Source organism: Rhipicephalus microplus, chromosome 4 (genome assembly GCF_043290135.1).
Source record: "Rhipicephalus microplus isolate Deutch F79 chromosome 4, USDA_Rmic, whole genome shotgun sequence".
Classification (NCBI taxonomy): domain Eukaryota; kingdom Metazoa; phylum Arthropoda; class Arachnida; order Ixodida; family Ixodidae; genus Rhipicephalus; species Rhipicephalus microplus.
In genome coordinates, this window is record NC_134703.1 from 117,537,392 (window position 1) to 117,558,627 (window position 21,236).

Sequence of the window (21,236 nt, forward strand, 5' to 3'; positions counted from 1 at the left end):
CTCCCCCCCTCCCCAAATTAAGAACGTGACCACAAAAGAACCCAGACGCAGGCGAATAGATAGATACGTACGGAAATTGAAACACTAAAGAAGCAGCGAGAGACAGAGATTAAAATATGGGCCATCTTCATGAAGGGAACCCTGAGGGTATGCGAAGCAGCCGCAGTAAGCACGATGTTGACCCGGTTTAAACGGGCGTCGACGCGGGTGCTGCAAGAAAGGTTGCATGCGAAACATGATGTAGCGTTTACTCGACAAACGGTTGTTTGAAACGCAGACATGGGCGCTTGGTTAGGTTTCGTGTAAGTTTCATCAAAGGTAAGCGAGCCAAAAGAGTGTTTCGGCTCGTAGTGTGGTCAAACGTTGCAGGCGGTGTAAAGAGTGAAGCGAGGATGAAGTATGTTACGAGCAGGTGGAAGAGTCAGCAGCTGCAGGTCTCTGCAGCGAGCGGGCTGCGGTTGAATAAGAGATTGACGTCCGCGCACCTGCGAGAAAAGCTTGCGACCGAAGCGTGACGTCAACGCGCAGCTGCGGTGTGACCTACTTGACACCGCTCCAAAACCTGAGGCGACGGAAACGTATTGCGGCACGTTCGTACGGGCGCACGCACGTACAGTGGTACGCACGTGAGTCAGAGCTGCTTCTCATCTAAAGCCTTTATTTTGAGCCATCCTGGTGAAAGGTGACGGCTTTCGTATTTCAGGTAGGTGCAGGTCGTCGCAATCTCCCGCGTCCTGTGAACCAGACTTCAACGACGCTTCAAGCCTGAATTTAATAGCTTGGCCCCTCACTGCCCTTCGGTTAGCTTAGCGGTTTCGGGTTTTTGTCTGCATTCCAATGCCATACGGCATAGGGTGTCCGGGACATCCCAGTACCTGCGGATGTAAGAGTTACGTTTCTGGGTCCCGCGGGTCTCATTCTAGTAGCGGACCACCCTTCTAGGACCCATCGCCCAACGAGTGAGATTATGTGCTAGTAAGAACAACAAATAATTATTTACATAGTTATTAAAGGAGAAGTTGAACAGATGTGATCAAGTAATCAAGAGTTCTTTGGATAACTGCGAACTGTAGAACTGAAGTAAAAATATACAAAAGGCGTTCCGCTTATATATCGCCTCATTTCCAACCCTCAGAGCATTATCCGCAGCTGCAACCAATACGGCACTCAATGGTCTAAATGCTCCAGGTACTGGGGCACTGATATATTCCACGATAAATACGAGGTTATCTGAAAGGGAGAAATTCCTCTTTGAAGGTAACATAAAACCTCAAGTTCAACTACAAAAACTGTGTTTTTTCTCAGTGTCACTTGATATTTGGCACTCGCCCTGGTATTCTAGCATTTGTTCCACTCGAGTCCTCACCTGAAGGTCGCGGGATTGAATGCCGGCTGCGTCGGCTCCATTTTTGATGGAGGCAAATATTTTAGAGGCCCGGAACGGACTATACGCTGTTTCACAAAGAAAAGCGCCATAATTCACAACAATCGACGCAACAGGACGCGTGTGTTACGCAAATCATTGACTGTTACGCAAATCATTGATACTCAATTGATTGATTGATTGATATGTGGGGTTTAACGTCCCAAAACCACTATATGATTATGAGAGACGCCGTAGTGGAGGGCTCCGGAAATTTAGACCACCTGGGGTTCTTTAACGTGCACCCAAATCTGAGCACACGGGCCTACAACATTTCCGCCTCCATCGGAAATGCAGCCGCCGCAGCCGGGATACGAACCCATCATTGATACTCAAAGAAATGTTCCCATGCTAAGAAGGTTTCATGTAACCAGAGCCAAATAGTAAAGAAAAGTGGTAGCTACATCTGAGCTTTTCTCTCTAGATCAAATAAAATGGGTTGAGAATCAGCGATTGCTTTGAATTAGAATAAAAATTTAAAATACGCGATTGTTGAAGCACAGGATAGCGTTAAGCATTTCTAGTGGCCTAACAAAACATTACGAATATAAGGACCAATTTGGAGAAAGAAGTGATTAGTTAATATATATTATATGACGCCAATTATTATAATAACAGTTGTACAGAAAGCTTCATAACTTCTGCTTTGTGAATTCTCAAATTTTAGTGAGAATTGTTGTTATAAACAAAAAAAAAACTCAGAATTATTGTCATTTTGCCTACGTTACTCCACAACCTTAACTCTTTGTCGTGTATACGTGTGGTTTCGAGAGCTCAGTACCAGTACTATACGCAAATGAGCAGTGCAAACGTGGGTTTTTCACTGAAGAGCGCGGAAACATTCAATTGTAGAGTGACTTAATTAGGTTTCTTTACATATGCCAATGCAACGGCGTTGCTGTGCTGCAACTTAAGGTAATATGAATGCTCAATTGTAGCACACTTTTATATTGTAACGCGGACTGAAAGAGCGAGGAAGAAGAAGAGATCGGAGGCTCTCGAAGGATGGTGATTTGGCAGTGACGGTAGAGCGCTGACATTATTTTCATTGTAAATTAACCCATCACATCCGTAACAGCTTTGGTGGAGCGGTGCTGGGTAACTTGCCATCCTGGACCCCGCTGCAGAAGTTCTTCGAAGAAGCAGATGCTTAGCTGGCCTAGCCCCGGACAACATCAGCATGAGCGACGACACAGCAATCCCATTGTCGTACTACGCTGCTGCACCCACCAGTGTCACCGACATGGCACAAGGTGGCCCTCGACCTCGACAACCAGACTACTGGGCACCTGAGCCACGAATTTTCTCAGGTAAAACTGATGAAGATTTGGACACTTGGGTAAAACACTTCGACAGAGTGAGCCGCTACTACGAATGGGGCGCACTGGCGAAGCTCGTGAACGTAGTATTCTTCCTTGCTGGGACAGCCTTGCTTTGGCTTGAGAACCATGAACATGTCCCCACTTGGGATATATTTGTTAAGGAACTGAAGGCTTGCTTTGGGGACACGAGTTTCATAAAAAAGGAAGCTGAGCAAACGCTGTCACGTAGGGCTCAGTTGCCCGGCGAGACGTGCACAACCTACATTGAAGAAGTATTGAGGCTTTGCGGGATTGTCAACGCAAATATGTCCGACGAAGACAAAGTCGGTCATTTGTTAAAAGGCATCGCCGAGGACGTGTGCAATTTTTCAATAACAAAAGAAAACTTGAAGACTCCTTCGATTTTCAGGCAGCAGTGTCGCGCATTCGAGGCGTTGAAGACCCGGAGAATTCTACCCAAGTTCGGGCGCTTGGACAATGTTCCCACTGTCGCAAGTATGAAGGTCGCCACTTGTGAAGACATTCCCTTCCTCGTACGTCGGGTAGTTCAAGAAGAGCTCGTACGACTTCAAGCAGGTGACGTTCACCACCAATGCTCGTTCGCCGCGTGCCCCAAACCGCCTCCCTACTGGATGCGAGAGCGCCACGTCGAAAACCGAGCACGCACAGAAACTGCTGATTTTACCCCGCGGCTCCCGTTTTCCCCGACGGGTCGTGGCCATTACCAGATGTCATCATCTTGACGTACCGCTGTGGACCTCCGACCGTCGTCAACCAGGCCTCTACCAGAACAGTACTATGCGTCATCACAAAAAGTTCCTGCTGAGCACGACCCTTCTTCGCGTACTTCTGCCACCGCTGCTCCAGCTAATGTAAGCCGACAAGTCCCCGTTTGCTACACATGTGGTCTCCCAGGGCATATTTCGCGCTTCTGTCTCAGAAGGCCGCCTGCACCACAACGTTTTTCGATGTATCCGGCTCGTATGTACGAAAAGCCTGTGCCGCCACGTTTTTCGACGCACCCGCCTCGTATGCACGAAACCTGGACCTCTCACCCAGCCGACCACCGTCCCCGACAGCAATGACCTAATGAATTTCGCAGCGAGTCCCCCGCCTCCGAGCGAAGCCTGACGCCGCCTCCAACACGGTCCCGCCGGTCGCCGTCTCCGCGTCGTCGGTCACCTTCGCCGCATCAGCTGGGAAACTAACTGGTGCGACCGATGGAGGTGCGGTCGCGGGACGGTCAGTTTCGCCGATTCCTCGTTCTGCTTTGATGTTGATGAACAAAGTGCGTGTGTGTATAGACGGTGTAGATACTCTTGCTTTTGTAGACACTGGTGCTGCTTTTTCGGTTATGAGCCTTCGTCTCAAACATCGTTTCTTGGGTCACAAAGTTATGTTCGCGTGGAATCGTAAAGAAACTTTTCGTGGAGTTGGAGGCGAAGCGTTATGCCCTGTTGGTATTTGTTCAGTTGTCCTCACGATTGGTGGACAAAATTTTCGAGTCGAATTCACTGTACTGGCTCGCACAACTCATGACGTCATTTTAGGGATAGACCTCCTTCCTAAATGCGGCGCTACGCTTGACTGTGGAACTGGAGAGATTCTTCTACAAAGTACGTTGCCCGCTGAAATAATTGACGATTTTCCGACTCTGCCCATCGATGCTCTATCGTTGTCTGAAGATGTGACGATCCCTGGTCGGACAGCAGTGTTTGTACCCGTATGCTCTTCTCATGTCCGCTCAGGACCCTGCACTGGACTTGTGGAGCCTGATCATGCAAACGTCATCAAGAAGAATGTGCTGGTCCCACGGTCTGTCCTTACAGCCATCGACGGACATGCTTGCTTGTGGGCGCTCAACGCAGCCTCAGAGCCTGTTGTTCTACCAGCCGGATTCAAACTGGGAACGTTCGAGGAGCAGGCCACAATTGACGTCAGAATGGTCGCAGAGTGTCCAGCCATCAGTCAGACTGCGCCAAACTACTCAGCCGAGATTAAACGTATGATCAATAAGTCGTTGCCTTCTTCCGAGTAGAATGTCCTTGAGGAGGTACTTACACGCTACGCGGGAGTCTTTGATTTCGCTCAAAACAAGCGTTGTTCCATGTTGCCCGAATCCCGTATGCACCACCGCCTCAACACGGGAGATGCTACACCGATACGCCAGAAACCCTATCGCGTATCCCCGTCAGAGAGGCAAGTGATTGCCGATCAGGTCAATGACATGCTGCAGAAAGGCGTTATTCAAGAGTCGAGCAGTCCCTGGGCAGCTCCTGTTATATTGGTAAAAAAGAAAGACAACTCTTGGCGATTTTGTGTAGACTACCGCCGTCTCAACGCTGTCACAAAGAAAGACGTGTATCCGCTACCACGCATCGACGATGCTGCTGATTGTCTGCACTCGGCCGCATACTTTTCGTCCGTCGACCTAACGTCTGGATACTGGCAAATACCAATGCATCTGTCTGACAAACAGAAGACTGCTTTTGTCACGCCTGATGGGTTATTTAAATTCAACGTTATGCTGTTCGGCTTATGCAATGCCCCAGCTATCTTCGAGCAATTCATGAACTCCATCCTTCGCGGTCTCAAATGGGAGATATGCATGTGTTATCTCGATGATGTAATTAGTTTTAGCAAGAAATTCCACGAGCACAACCATCGGCTTAGCGTTCTTCTAGATTGCGTCAAACTAGCTGGTCTCGTTTTAAACGCAAAGAAGTGTCATTTTGGTAAGCGTCAAGCCCTTGTGCTTGAATATCTAGTCGACAGGGACGGTGTACAACCAGACCCGCACAAAATCAGTGCTGTCCGAGACTTTAAGCAACCGACGTCTGTGAAGGATTTCCGTAGCTTCGTGGGCCTGTATTCTTACTTTCGTCGGTTTATCAAAGACTTCGCCCAGCTTGCTCATCCCCTGACAGAGTTGCTCCGCAGAAACGCCCCATTCCAATGGACCGTTCAGTGTGAGGCTGGTTTCGAGCAGCTGAAGTATTTGCTTACTTCCAGGGTCTCTTGCGCCATTTCGACCCGGAGGCACTCACGGAACTGCATACAGATGCTAGTGGTATTGGTGTTGGTGCCGTGCTAGTTTAATATCACTACAGCCGCCAGCACGTCGTGGCGTATGCAAGTCGCACTTTGACTAAGGCGGAGAGGAATTACACGGTCACCGAACTGGAATGTCTTGCAGTTGTTTTCGCCGTCCAAAAGTTCAGACCTTATTTGTACGGCCGGCAGTTCAAGATCGTCACAGATCATCATTCGCTTTGTTGGCTTGTCGGACTACGTGACCCCGCTGGTCGGTTGGCTCGGTGGGCCTTACGGCTTCAAGAATATAATTGTTCTGTGACCTACAAGAGGGGTCGATGTCACGCAGATGCCGACTGCTTATCTCGTCTTCCATCTCCGACTGTGGATTCCGATGATGATGATTTCGACAACTACCTGGCCGCAATCTCATCCAACTTCCCAAACTTGGACGTCTTCCGTCACGAGCAACAGCGTGACCCTTCGCTGAAACCAATGATTGATGTGGCTCGTAGCTCTAAACGCTCCATGCCATTCGTGATTCATGACGCCCTACTATATCGCAAGAATTACTCCAGTCATGGTTCCACACTACTCCTCGTCGTGCCAGAATGCCTGCGTCTTGCGGTATTTAAAGCCATGCATGATGACATCACGTCTGGAAACCTTGGATTTGCAACGCTTCACCGTATCCGACAACGTTTTTTCTGGCCTCGACTCTGGAAGACCACCAAGCACTACGTCGCAAGTTGTGATGTCTGCCAACGCCACAAACAACCTACCACACCATTGGCCGGCCCACTGCAGCCGGTTAAGCCACCGACATCACCATTCAAAAAGTCGGCATAGATTTACTGGGCCCTTTCCCCAAGTCTACCACCGGCCGCCGCTGGATTATTGTGTGCGTAGATTACCTGACGCGGTATACTGAAACAATGGCGGTTGCTTCAGCCACATCATCTGATGTGTCATGGTTTCTTCTACACTCGATCATACTTCGCCATGGGGCCCCTCGTGTGGTGATAAGTGATCGCGGCCGACAGTTTACCGCTGACGTTGTCGAAGAGTTGCTACGGCTTTGTGGGTGGCAGTATCGCCATTCCACGCCATACCACCCTCAGACCAATGGCCTTACTGAGCGCACCAATCGTACCATCATCAACATGCTTTCAATGTACGTCGCAGCGGATCACAAGAACTGGGATGCCGTATTACCTTTTGTTACATACCCCTTTAATACCGCGAAACACAAAGTCATGGGTTATACGCCTTTTTTTTTCTTCTCTATGCTCGTCATCCACAAAGTTTTCTCGACAACATACTTCCTTTTTCGACGAACGAAAACGCCAGTGTCGCGCAGACTTTGTGTCGCGCCGAAGAATCTCGTCGACTTGCTCGGCTCCGAACTCTTTCCGCCCACGCTCGCGCGAAAGACCGTTACGACGCAAAACTCCCGCCCGTGACTTTCGCTAGAAGTGATTTGGTCTGGCTGTGGACGCCTGTTCGAAAAAAGAGACTTTGCCAGAAGTTTCTTGCTAAGTACTCAGGACCATTCGTCATTACTCAGTGCCTAAGTGACATCACTTACGCTGTTGCGAAAGTGACAGCTCGGAACCGGCGTTCGCGCAAGATGCAAATTGTGCACATTGCCCGTTTGAAGCCCTACAACAACCGATCGCTTCTACTCGCTCGGTGAGCTTCGTCTGGCCAGGAGGGAAATGTAACGCGGACTGAAAGAGCGAGGAAGAAAAAGAGATCGGACGCTCTCGAGGGATGGTGATTCGGCAGTGACGGTAGAGCGCTGACAATTTTTTCAGTGTAAATAAACCCATCACATCCATAACAATATAATCTTTATATATTTTTCTGTCTTATTTGAAGTAATAAACACCGCATTTTATTATATTACCTTCGCGTAGTCGCAGGTGCCTTTATAGGTTCTTGCATCAAAGCCAAAGACCAATTATCTTGTAGTTTCACAATTTTAGATATTCCATTTTTTCACAGTGTGTCAACTATTTTTATGTAAGCATAGAACAGTAAGTGAAAGTCAAAAAGTCTTAATGCATGCAACAGTTTTATTGTTTATATATAGTTGTTTTTCATCAGATTTTGCATGATGGTTCATGCGAACAATGGCGGCGGTGGCGGTGGACAACTACGGGCGTAAAAAATGACCCTTACTGTGATTTCGTAACAGATATTGCCGTAGTGGTGAACAAAAAGCTGGTGTGTAGCTCGGCGCATAAGAGACCTGCCTTTGGTACACAAGAAGCTGTATTCAGCCATGATATCGCCAAAAAACATGTTTTTTTTCTTACGCGAATGACAATGAATCTTTTTACGTGAAAGACATACGACTCAACTGACAGTTTTGTCGTTGGGTCAGCATGCAAAAGCTAAGGCATGTAATAGCTGACAGTATCATGACGGAAAGAAATCCGCCCTCCTCTATGAGATAATAAACTTCTAGCAGTTTTTAATCACACGAACGTGAAGCTACTCGGAAATGTGTAAACACACGCACTCTTTGTGTCACAATTTTCCGAACAATAGGCTGATCGATTCTGATGTTCACTTTGGTTCACGTTACTTAAGATGTAGAGTTGCTAATGGCAGAAAGCTCAGCCGTATCTCGTTTTCCTTTAGCTACCACATTTTCCTAACTTGTTGTGTCAGTCAATTGACAAAAAGACAAAAAAAAGTTAGGGAATACTAAAGCTTCGCCCTAAGGAGTTGAAGATCTTAGCGACATCCTGCTTATACTGTGAACTTAAAATACTTAGTTCATGGAACCTTTTCGAATTCACCATGCACCCACTACGACGCTTTAAAAGAATGGGCGCAGTAGCGTGTGTGGCTTTTGTAGTGGGGTGCCAGCTTTCAACCACGGATTCGTCATGATAATCGCGTATTTTGACGCCCGTTGGTGAAGGACGCTTGTGTCATACATTATTACTCCAATATTTTATGTTGTATTGTGAAGCATGTATACAGGACGCGTGTGTTTGGGGAGCATGAAAGCTACTTTCACAGCAGTTACAAGCAGAGGGAGTTTTTTTTTGCCTGTTTTCACGAGCAGAAGCCTGGCCGTAGTGTAGAACATCTCCTTGCCACGCAAACGGCCCGGATTCAATCACTACTTAGGCCCAAACAACGTTGGTTTGGTTTCCACTCTGCTCCAGCATTTTTAATGTTTAATTTATGTGCATCGTTCTCGAATTTTTGGTCACGCATAAGATGATGACTTTTTGCTCACAACCAACAATTCCGACGCCGACGCCAACAGCGACACCGACTATACAGGACGCGTGTGTTTGGGGAGCATGAAAGCTACTTTCACAGCATTTCCAAGCCAAGGAAGTTTTTTTTTGCCTGTTTTCACGAGCAGAAGCCTGCCCGTAGGGTAGAACATCTCTTTGCCACGCAAACGGCCCGGATTCAATCACTACTTACGCCCAAACAACGTTGGTTTGGTTCCCACTCTGCTCCAGCAATTTTAATGTTTATTTTATGTGCATCGTTCTCGATTTTTCGGTCACGCATAAGATGACGATTTTTTGCTCACAACCAACAATGCCGACGCCGACACCAACACCGACACCGACTGTGACGTCCATATTTCTTTGAAACGAACTTTTTAACGCTATTGCGTTAAGCAGCGGTGGTCTTGTGGGCATGGTGCTCGAGTGCTGACCTGCAGGTTGCGGGATAGAATCCCGACTGCGGTGGCTGCATATTCAGAGCAGGCAAAGATGTTTGGCTACTTCGGCACATGCTACAGGAACCCAAGGTTGTCTGAATTCGCAGATCTGCAGTGCGGCGTTGCCAGTAATCATATTGTGGTTTTGGTAAGTTATACCTGCGGGAAAATAGCCCATGCTTTGAGAGCTGACAGTCACAAAGTCGTGCCCTAACCCTACAAACATGTTGGCCTATGCAAGAGGCACACCATTTATTAGAATTCCTTGAGGCAATATTCAAAACCACTACATCGACTCGACTATAAGAGAAACAAAAAATAAGACACTTTTTTTCTCAGTTTGTAGAAATAATTTTACAGCGAAAGGTGGTATGAGATCACAACTCAGGTCACGTGCAGTTGTCCGCCGCCCTCACCGGCGGTGTTCGTAACCAAATCACGCGAAACTAAAAAAAAACTAGCAACATCAACACAGCGGGGCTCGAACCCGGAGTCGCTGGGTGCCAGCTCAGCATTCAACCACTGAGCTACGTCCGGCTTGTACCTTGCAGGCAAACTTGATGTCGGAAAAGCAATCGCGTTAATACGACGTATAACGCGTTTTAAAACAACGAAAGAACAAACAGTCATCGCACATTGCGAATAGCGTAACGAGTGGGCCGTCGAATGCTCGAAACAAATAAAGGAGCGTGTTCTTGTTACCTTATTAACTGTGGCACATACCCACGTCTGCCATAATTCCTTATCGTCGTCAGCCACTGCATGAACAATCGGCACAAAATTTCTTGCGAGTGTTTAGCGGATATCACGCTTCTCAGAAGATTGACGAAAAATAGCATAGCGAATGGCAGCCTACTACCCCCCAAAATTTATTATAATGCCCTAGTGGGTATCAAGCAAGTGTGCTTGCAGTAGTTACCAAATGAGTGTTTTGAAAATGCTCTGGAAAGGCTGCTCTTTAAGCTTTCGCTGTGGCTGTTTTGCGCCTTCCACGCAGGCCTGACGTTTTTTCAGGACAAATGTAGAGTGGATCCACGATCCACTGTTATGGTTTTTAGGTTGTATGACGTTTGAGCTGAAGGCAACCCCTTGCTAAGGAACAAAACACTTCGCTAATTTAGAAAGAGCCATCTGTAATGAAATAAATGTCATACAGGTGGCGTTATGTAGGAAAGTTGTTAACCGTCCACACAAAGTTTGTACAGTCAAACTATTTTTTCAAGAAAACGAAAATTCATTAGGAAGCCTAATCAACCAGTTTCAAATATTAACGAGTGCATATCGTTTTAAGCTTTTAGTATTTTTTTCCGTATGTGCGTGTCTAGTTTAGGAATAGTGATAGCTACAGGCACACTACAGGCTCATAATTATACGCTGTTTTATTAGTCTTAGGATTAGCGAGTGGCGCAATAGATTGAGTTTATTCCAGTTTTTCTTGATATGCCAATCCAGTTTTGGTCCTTGTTAGTGACCAGTGGTATGTAGTGGTGTTCGCCCGATCTCTGTGGCACAAACATTTTTATGATGATAATAATTTTCTGTTCGGCCTCACAAATTTTAGTAGCACATACTCGTTTCCAAAGGTTAAGGTTAAGGATGTTGTAGGCAGCCGGCGGATCCAGCCTTGCATAATTTGCAGGCAATTGCCCCGCCCGGTTTCCTCTTTGCTAATTATAGCTTATGTCCTTTGTTTTTTATTTAAGCACGAGCAGGCTTTTAAAATAAAAATCGTTCATAGCGCGACGTAAGCCTGCATAAGACGGCTGCCGTTATGCTAATCCACTCGTTTTCAAGGTTTCGGCTAATTGTTGCATTTTTTGCGTTTTAGTGAACCAGTGGTGGGTATACTGTGAATTACCGATTTTCAGGCCTGGCATAGGCCACACAGGACAGGACCCTTGGGATAGGGTGCCATATTTACGGCCATCTTAAAGAGGTTCGGTGTTAAAAAATTGGAAAGGAAAAAGCCACCCTGTGACGCCGCGGTGGTCTAGTGGCTTAGGTACTCGGCTGCTGAACCGCAGTTCACGGGATCCACTCCCGGCTGTGGCGGCTGTATTTCTGATGGAGGCGAAAATGCTGTAGGCCCGTGTGCTCCGAATTTCGATGCACGTTAAAGAACGCCAGGTGGTCAAAATTTTCGGAGCCCTCCACAACATCGTCTCTTATGATCATATGTTGGTTTTGGGACGTTAAACACCACACATCGATCAAGGCATAGGCTGCCCTAGAGCCCGCTCTGCCCTCAATACGATATCAATATGTGTAAGGACTACAAACACAAGAAACAAGAAATAGCAGAATCAATAAAATATTAGGAGAAACGATACTCGAAGGCACCTGCATGTATACGATATGGGGCGTATGAAAATGAAAAATGAAAGTGTTCTAGAGAACCGTAACGCAAACACGAAAAGCCCAGATGATTCTCTAACTGCTCATTTGTAAAGTACTCTGATTTATTTCTTTGATCTTTGTTATGTATATTTTCATTCTTAGCGTGATAGGTGTTTACTTTCAACACACTGACGCCCGGTTCTTGGCCCATCTCCCAATGAGGGTGCGTGCAAGCAAGAAGGAGTCATTATCATCATCATCATCATCACCACCACCACCATCATAATCGTCATCATCATCATCATATGTTGAGGCAAATATCACGGGCACCAGCGGCTCGTGACTAGGTGGTTAGAAAAGAAGATGCATCAGAACTTTGCGCTGGTCATGTTTTGGGAGTGGTGGCAAAGGTTTGAGTGTTTGCAGCCCGATTTCATTCTTGCATAGTGTTTTCATAGCGCTATTGTCAATCAGTGAGTGCTTTTTGTGCTTGTAATTTCAGGCATGCCGTTTTCCTCACCTGAACCAGAAGCTTTCCTCTGGTCCACTTCTCTTTCACCGCAGGAGACCCCCGTGGACCTGTTCTAGCGTAACGACATCTCCGCACTTCCTGTGGACCTGGTTCCAACAAATTAGGGTACCATACGAATGAAGAATTCGAAAGTAATTGAAGCTGAGAGGCGAGCAGCCACAGCTCATTTCCAGAGTATCTCAGAGGTCCAACAGTTCAGAAAGGGTGGTATCCTCTGTTTGTCATTAGACCAGCTTTGTGTTCAAGACCTCCTGAAGTGTTCTATGTTTGCCTCCAACCCGGTAAGTGCATTCATCTCTTATCACTTTGGATGCGTGAAAAGGTTTGTGCCAGGTATAGACATTATTTTACTTGATCAGAGGTATTGGAGATGTTTGCATCAGCTGGCGAAATCTCCTTTCATATGTGTGGCCGTGTCGTGGATAAGACCAAAGTCCCAAAAGGGTCGGTGATTGTAACATTTGCCGGATCGAGTCTACCAACGGAAATCAATGCATGGCCTCTTATCCATTGAGTTGAACCATTCTCGCCTCGACCGCTGCAGTGCGTAAAATGTTGGCCTTATAGCCACATGTTGAAAGGCTTTAGGTTGGCTGTTAGATGCCAAATTTGCGGGGAGCCTCACAACTCAAATCATTGTCAGAGCAAAGAAAAATGTTGTCTATGCAATGAAGCGCACATTGAGGACAATTTAAATTTCTCTGCTAAGGCTCGAGGAATCCAAATTCTCAAAATTGTAGATCGAGGACGCTGCTCCCGAAAAGAGGCCATAGCTAAAACTCAGGCTGGAAAAAAGGGTTATGCAGGAAAAGCATCTCATCATACCACGTTGGCGGACGCATCTTTGTCCCAATTCATAGCAGAAGTGGTCAAAAATAACGGAAAAGGCTATATAGTGCCTTGCTGCAAATATGCTTGAGGCTCTATCTCAATTTTTGGCCAACCAAATGGCTCATATATTTGGAACACTGGCCAATATTGTCATCACACAGACTGCACAGCTTCCACGACTGGTAAATGAAGTAGAAACTGCAACCAGGCCGTCTGACTTTGTCCACGCAGGACCCTGTCTAGATGACATCCAGAGCCACAGTAATAATGTAAATGACGAAACTGAGAAATCTGATGACATGCATTTGAACCCTAGATCACTAAAACGCTCTAGGTCCCCTCTATAAAAAAACAACGTTACCAAAGCATGTGCAAAAATAAAAAAATATCTGAAGGACAAGGCAAGCCTCTCAAAGATAGATTTCTTATAAGAAACCATTCTGAATAAGGCAGTCGCTTTCGAAAAAATAGGGTCACTCAAGATTCTCCATTGGAATTCTAGATCAATTCCCCCTTGACTGTTTTAGTATATTTATCTTCAAAATTCACCCCAGATGTAATAGCATTGCAGCAGACATGGCTCTTCGTAGATAAACCATTTGATTTAACAAGGTATCGTTCATTTAGGGTAGACCACACGTCCAGAGGTGGAGGACTAGCATTGTTTATATCTAACAGAATCAGCTTGAAGGCGAAAATCGCGTACAATTATATATGACTACAGAATGTGAATTATTTGCAATAGACATCACATTACCCAGTTGCCAACCTTTCTCCGTAGTTAATGTGTACTTTACGGACGGTCTACAAGGCACTAGACGATTGGATATGGCAATCAAATCATGGTGTAAGTAGAAAATTGTAGCCAGCAATTTTAACTCTCATCGCACGTGTTGAGGTTTTAAAACTCGTCAGTGCGTTAAACGTTCGTCGTAGTGGGTAACAGATAGTAACATATTGTGCTTAAGCACCAGTACCTCCCCCCTTTAACTGTACCTAACATCGATCATTCTTAAGATTTAAGTTTCGTAAGTCGAGTATTTCTAGTCGAGTATTCCGCGGCAGCGCTGGACTGTTCCAAAAATGGGGATCATTGTTCTATAAGATTTAATATTTCTTGCCCGAGAACCCCTCCTTGCTCTCAAATCAGAGACTGTGAATTGCAAATAAAAACAAAAAAACTCAGAGATAACCTAACATCAGCTCTGTCGACTTTTCCCGGTGAGAGTATTGATTGCAAAGTGATAAATTTAAACCCATTATTAGGAGAGCCTTTAAACGAGCTGAATTTAGTGTTGAATCCGCCAAACGGCGCCCTGTAGTCCTTGATGGAATGATAATTGCACACGAGATCATTGTCTTCCCCGAGCAGCTTGGAAAAAGCTCATTCACAATCTCCTAAAAACTGGTCTCATTATAAATTTATGGTAGCTAATTTCAAACGCACAGTCGCTAAAGCAAAAAGAAATACGAGCGCAGACATTACTATACTTCCTCTAAAAACAAAAAAAAACTAAAGACAGCATTGCATCAATTCATGAGAAGAAAGAAGATCCTCACTTCACCAGTAAATTCAGATTATGAATATTTATCACCAGCGCAAATGACTAAAGCTCTAGATTTTTGCACTAAAGGCTCAAAGGGTAGATTTACGTCAACTGTACCTATCAAGTGGCAGTATCGTACTAACCAGACTGATTTTGAAGAAGTTACAATGTCGGAACTATCCTGCATGATGAGGCAATCACCACTTTCTGCTCCGGGGCCGGATGGAGTTACAATGCCTATGATACAAATAATATTTAAGATATTTCCCTGTAAAATTCCTAATGTTACAAATTATTCTCTGAAGCATGTATGGATTCCGTTTGATAGGAAAATAGCGAAGTTAATTCCAATACCTAAGAAACAGGAATCATGGTTCAGCATAGAAAATGTAAGATCTATGTCCTTGACCTCCAACATGTTCAAACTCAAAGAGAGGGTTCTGCGTGGCAGGATCACTAGTTGAATAGAGGGTAAGTCAATACTGAGATCTCAAGAAATTGGCTTTGGATCAGATTGTTCAATCTGGTGTGCCCATGCAGACTTGGAGAGCCGAATACAGCTTGCTAAAAAATGAAGAGAATACGCGGTGCTAGCGACTCTTGACATTGAAAACGCCTATAATAGCGTTGAACATTCAATTTTGCTGAACACACTGGTGACTTTGAACTTCCCACAATACATGACGGCGTTGTTAGCAGAGTTTTTGATCTCACGGAATTTCATTTTGTCAAAGATGAATGCTCGTCATCTAGATACTAACAGAGTCGCGGAGTTCCCCAAGGAGCAGTTCTATCACCTCTTCTATTCAATAAACTAGTGAGTTTTATACCGACCTCTAAGGATATCTATGTTTATGGGTGTGCTGATGATATAGTCTTTTTTTCTGCTGACAATGATATTTATGCTCTGCAGCAAAAACTACAAATATACTTGAACATGCTGGAAAGTCAGCTGCACTCAACATGCATGGCATTAAATGCAGATAAGGGTGTTCTCTTGGCGTTTCTTATAGCCGGTTTCATTTCAATAGCCATTGCATGTAATCAGGAACCCATTCCGCAAGTAGAATCCCTCAAATATCTGCGTGTGTTTTACAATAAACAACTTTACTGAAGTCCACATATAGAATACATCGCGGCTAAGGCTCAACGCATTTCAGGCTTACTGCGAAGAATGAGTAATCGCAAATTTGGCGTACGTAGAGACACCATGTTAATGTTATGCAAAATGTATATGCAGCCAATATTAGAATTCGGATGCGTCTTGTCTTCAGGAGTACCTGCGTACAAAACAAGGCCATTCGTTCTTTCGGAGCGGGAAGCTCTGGGCCTGCGTTTGCGTTTCTCTAGGTCTGCAGCAATTAATGATATTTATAAGGAAGCGCGTCTGCCTACATTGCTCTGTCGATTCCTCTTGTTAACGGTAGACATTTCTACAATTTTACGGTTTACCAGTGGAAAGAGCTGAATATCTGTTCATCGGTGGCCCAGATTCATTCTTTCTCGCTCATTGGCCTCGTTTTCGCACACCGCAGATAATCTACGTACAAAGGAAACTGGCAAATATAAATGTCACTATTAGTATTTGCAGATAACTCAAACCAGATTCTTAGTGTATATTATGATGAGATCTTTGCTCCAGATTGTAATTGCAATCCCGCAAATTCTTAGAGAAGAGGTTAGCAGATTTTCTAGAGCATACACAGATACATAATAGATACAGATGCTTCGGTCAATGAGAAAATGTCAGGCGTAGGAATAGTCTCCCAATCACTTTGATGGTCATTTGCCGGGAGGCTACCCAATTTCACTCCGGATTTCGAAGCGGAGCTGATGGCAGTCGTCATGGCTTTGCGAAACCTTCCGATTAATGGCAACGTGGCAGTAATTATTGATTTGTTCCTGGTATGCGGAGCTCTAACAACTTCACATACCTCTCGGGCCATCTCGACGTTAGGATCTATAGTGCCGTCTCAGCTGAAGTGCCTGAAGTTAGTATTGCTACCAGGTAACTGTGGGTTAACAGTGAATGAAATGGCCGACACTATAGCGCGATAATCGCTAGATCTCCCAATAGTTTAGGTAGTCCTGGTGGTAGAATACTTCAACACAATCAGGTTTGGAAATTTTAAGCTTCGGTGCCTCAGGCTTGGGATACTGCCACAGGGATGCTATTGATGCCGTGTGTAATTTCACCAAACTACTCAGCAAGTACCATTTAAACCGGTATTTAAAATTGTTCGTCATTTCATTAAATTAAAACCAAAGTTTTCAAATTGTTCCTATGAGGTTATTATGGCAGACTGCAATACAAGATCCAAAGCATATTACTTGTAGTTAAATTTATTATTTTACGTATTATTGGCATTTTATTTTTTATTTTTGGTTTTTATTTTCATAGCTTACCTAAAATAACATTTACCAGTCTCAACGTTGCATTCTTGGCCAATCCGCCAAAATGGGTGCGTGCCATTTATATAGGGAAAGAAACAAACGACGTTAACGTATTTCACCTTGAGCCACACAAGAAGAGTCTCGACGCGTGATGGCTGCCATACGACTGTTTTTTTCTGGCCATATTTGATGAGGCCCTCACTACTTGCTTCTGTGGTTCTTGACTTCCTCCTGTGGTTCTTTAGGGTTGAGCGTCCTGGTCCAATTCGTGCTCTACCTCCCCTGCTTCTTCAAGAATGCCTTGGTGCTTTCTCCTATGAAAATGTGGCTAAATCGGGTGGCGCTCTTAAGCATATCAGTCTGATGTCCCGATTCTCTCCCGGTCAGGCTTATTCTGCATGGTCGGCTTCCCTTCCTACCAATGATTTGCCAATCAATCCGTTTTTGCGCAGTGGTTTGAAGAGCGTTCCTGTGGCCCTGGTTCTAACGAATGGAGAATCCAGTCACAAGAAACATCCAAGATTAATTCATAAAAAAACTTCGGGAGATTTCTGTTGAGTTTCAAATGATTATCAAGGTGTGGCAATTTGAACGTGGAGGCATCCTGTGCTGCTCGCTGGACCCGACCTCTATCGCAGATCTCCTCAAATGCACAGCGTTCACCTCAAAACCGGTGAGCTGTTTCTAGCCTGCCGATTTTGCCTCTGCGAAGAGACTCGAGCCTTACGCCACCTGAAATAGTTGAAATGTTTGTGGCTGCCCTAGCAGTCTCTGTATTCCTATGCTCGCGTAACATTGAGAAGGCCTCCACAGAGTCAGTGATTGTGACTTTTGCCGGCACGGCTTGACCAACCGAAGTTGAGGCATGGTGTCACACCGGTCCCGTTTATTAGGGAGGCGATCGCCGGGCTAATTCCAAGAGCCGAAGTATCGGCCCCCCGAACCGCACCACGAAAGCGTGGACAATTTAGAAGTGGTCCTTATTGGTGCGCCAGCGGACGCCGGCTGTGGCCCAAAGAACAAGTCAGAGCCGAGAGTTGATAAACAAACAAATTATATTCTCAATAATGGCAGATCGAAAATAATACACAAAGATGCACACTCCACACTGGTTACACACAATATGTCACCAATCAAACCAATCAATCAACGTACTACACAATGCAATCAGCCACACTTGAAACAACGGACACGGACAACAATACGCACTACAATGCAGTCGCATGCATTGAACAACCAAGACACTTAAGGACTAAAGCGATAGAAAACCTATTCAGTCCAAAGTCCTTGGAACAAAAGTCTGAATGATACTCTTCCGAGAATCACTCACTCAAAGTCCAGCGTTGTTGTCGTTCCGTAGCTCTCGAAGTTTCTCTTCCAGGAAACCTCGCGTCCTCAAATGGCCACTCTCCAAGCTTCAAGCTTCTTCGCCGGAAATCCGTCGGCTTCCCACACGCAGCTGTTGCCCGCGTCTTCGCTCGATAGCGGTAAACCCACGCTCTTGCCTGTAGCTCGAGCCGTCCCTACGGACCAAAAACTTCGCCGACTACACGGCGGAATCTCTACGCACTCTGGCGCTCACTTCCGTCTCCTCCTGTTCTGTCACTACGGGCAGAACCTTCGCCGACTCCACGGCGGAATCCCTACGCGCTCCGGCGCTAACTTTCCGTCTTCTCCTGCTTTCTCGTCTCGGCTGCTCGATGAAATACGTTCCGCGCCACCTTCCAGAACGTTCTCCTCATTTCGTCGGCGCGATGCGCAGCGCAGGCTGGGGAGAGGCCCGAGATGGTTCGACTGCCCTCTCCGGAAGATGATTCACTCGGTCTGACCCCGCCTCCTTCGTTCTGGAAATTTCTAGCGCTTGCCCGGCCGCCGCTGTGTGGTGAGGAGGTTCGTTTGCGAAGCCGTGCTTCTGCGGGGAGAGCGCGCGCCCGGGAGCCTTGGATGTTTGCTTTCTTTTTTTTTCTTTTTACCTCGCGGCGTTTCTGCCGCCCGTTGTCGCAAGGATTTGGCGGCGCGCTCTTTTTTTAGCGCTCGTTCTGTGACACTGCCCCCCACTTTAAGAATATTATCTCATAATATTCAAACCACACAAACGAGCGCGAACAGTCACCACACACTCTCACAGACTGTAACACCATCAGTCGCTCATGACACTTCACATTCACAATAGATCACTTAATACAATCGTACATTGTAGTTCAATTCCACAACACATGAAATATAGCCACAGGTACCTGCCTACAACACTTCATCACACATTCCGAACAATACAAACGTACAAAGTTCTGTCTATACAACAATTATACAACACTATACATCACATTATCGCACAGAACACTGACTCGCTCGACATACACTTGAGACACAGGATAACAAGAACATTAACACAACATATGTCACTCAGCCCTGCCAAACACATTCTGATTCCACCTCAGCACTTATCCTGAATACTTCGAACAGCGCTTGCGCCCCTTTTTGCGGTGCTCGCTCGATCTCTTCTTATGCTTCCACGTTCTTTTTCGGCGAGCCCTTTCCAACGACGATATCTGAGGCGTCGTCTCAGCCATCGTTGTCTCTTCCGACACCGTTAATGCGTCATTACATTCGACGGGTCCTGTCTGTTTATTTACCCGCTTGATCATGCCTCTACTTTTTGCCCGGCTGGCCAACTCCGTCTCCTTTACACTGTCGGTCGGTTGAGGTCGTGCCGACGTAAGTCCAGTTGCTCGGCCCGTGAACTTATTCGACACGATCGTCTTCTCCTTCGCTGTCTCTTGCGCCGCAGCTTCACCTTGGGCTCTAGTGAGATCCGTGATGGGATGCTCCTCCCTTGTATCTCGCGGCCGCTGTGTTGGCGAGGGCTCTATCTTCGGGTCTTCTCCCAAACATTCTGGATCACTAGGCCCTCGCGCCCCGTCGATGTTTCCGATGACAAGGTCATACAGGGGGGTCGTCATGCATAAAGCGGTAACCTTCCCGCTGAAGTACGGGGTTTCAACCTCAATTTCGGCTTCGGGAAGCATCCGAACTGTACGGTCAATTAAGCAAACCGGTTTCGTTTTGCCTGTTAACTCCCTTTCCCGTACCAAATTTCTCCGAACGATAACAGTGGAGCTGCCGGTATCTCTTAACACCGTAACTTTTTTGCCCGCAACTTTTCCAGTCCGCGCTGGCATTCCTTTTGTAACACCGGTTGGCTGTTTTGATATTACAGCACCGACAATAGGAATTTTCTCCCCATTTTTCAATTCTACGAATCCGTCGGTGACGGCATTATTATCGGATTTCGGTGCCACTTGCACACAGGATACCTGGTGAGTTTGACTCGCTCCGTTTCGACATGCATCTGCTTTGTGCCCAGTCTGACCACACTTAAAACATTTCACTACCGTAGGGCTCGTAAAGATCGTTCGACAGTTTTTCGCGCGATGACCCACTCGGTTACACAGAAAACATCGCTGCATGCTCTCTGGTGCACGCTTCTTTTCTTCAGGAGCCAATTTCTTCGAATCATCGGGACAATCCTTCTTGACCTTGGCCAAATTAGCTCCTCCTTGCGCTTCTAAGAATTGATCAGCCAATTCAAGCATTCCTTCAAATGACTCCGCTTTCCTCTCTTTCAAATACAGCGACAGGCTTGGGTGGCAACTAGTAAGAAATTGTTCTTTAATTAGCAGCTCTCTAAGCTCATCGTACTCCTGTGCTGTCCCTGAAAGTTCAATCCATCTGTCGAAATAGTGGCAAAGTCGGGCAGCATACTGCGTAGCTGTCTCACCATCAGCTGGCTTTCCTGTCCGAAATCTGTCCCGGAATCCTTCCACAGTGAATCTAAATCGCTTCAACAAAGCAGCTTTCACCTTTGCATAGTTGGCTGCATCGGTCGGCGTCAGCCTACCGTACACACTGAGCGCTTCACCACTCAAGCAAGTACTCAAAGCAGTTGCCCATTGATGTTCCGGCCAATTCTGGCTCTTCGCAATCGTCTCAAATCGGTGGAGGTACGCGTCTAGGTCGTCCTCCCTTTCATCAAACACTACGAGCAGCTTGCTTGGGTTCAAGCGGAAGCCGTGATCCTCTCGTTCGCTGCTTTCAACTCTAGCTTGGACCGGAG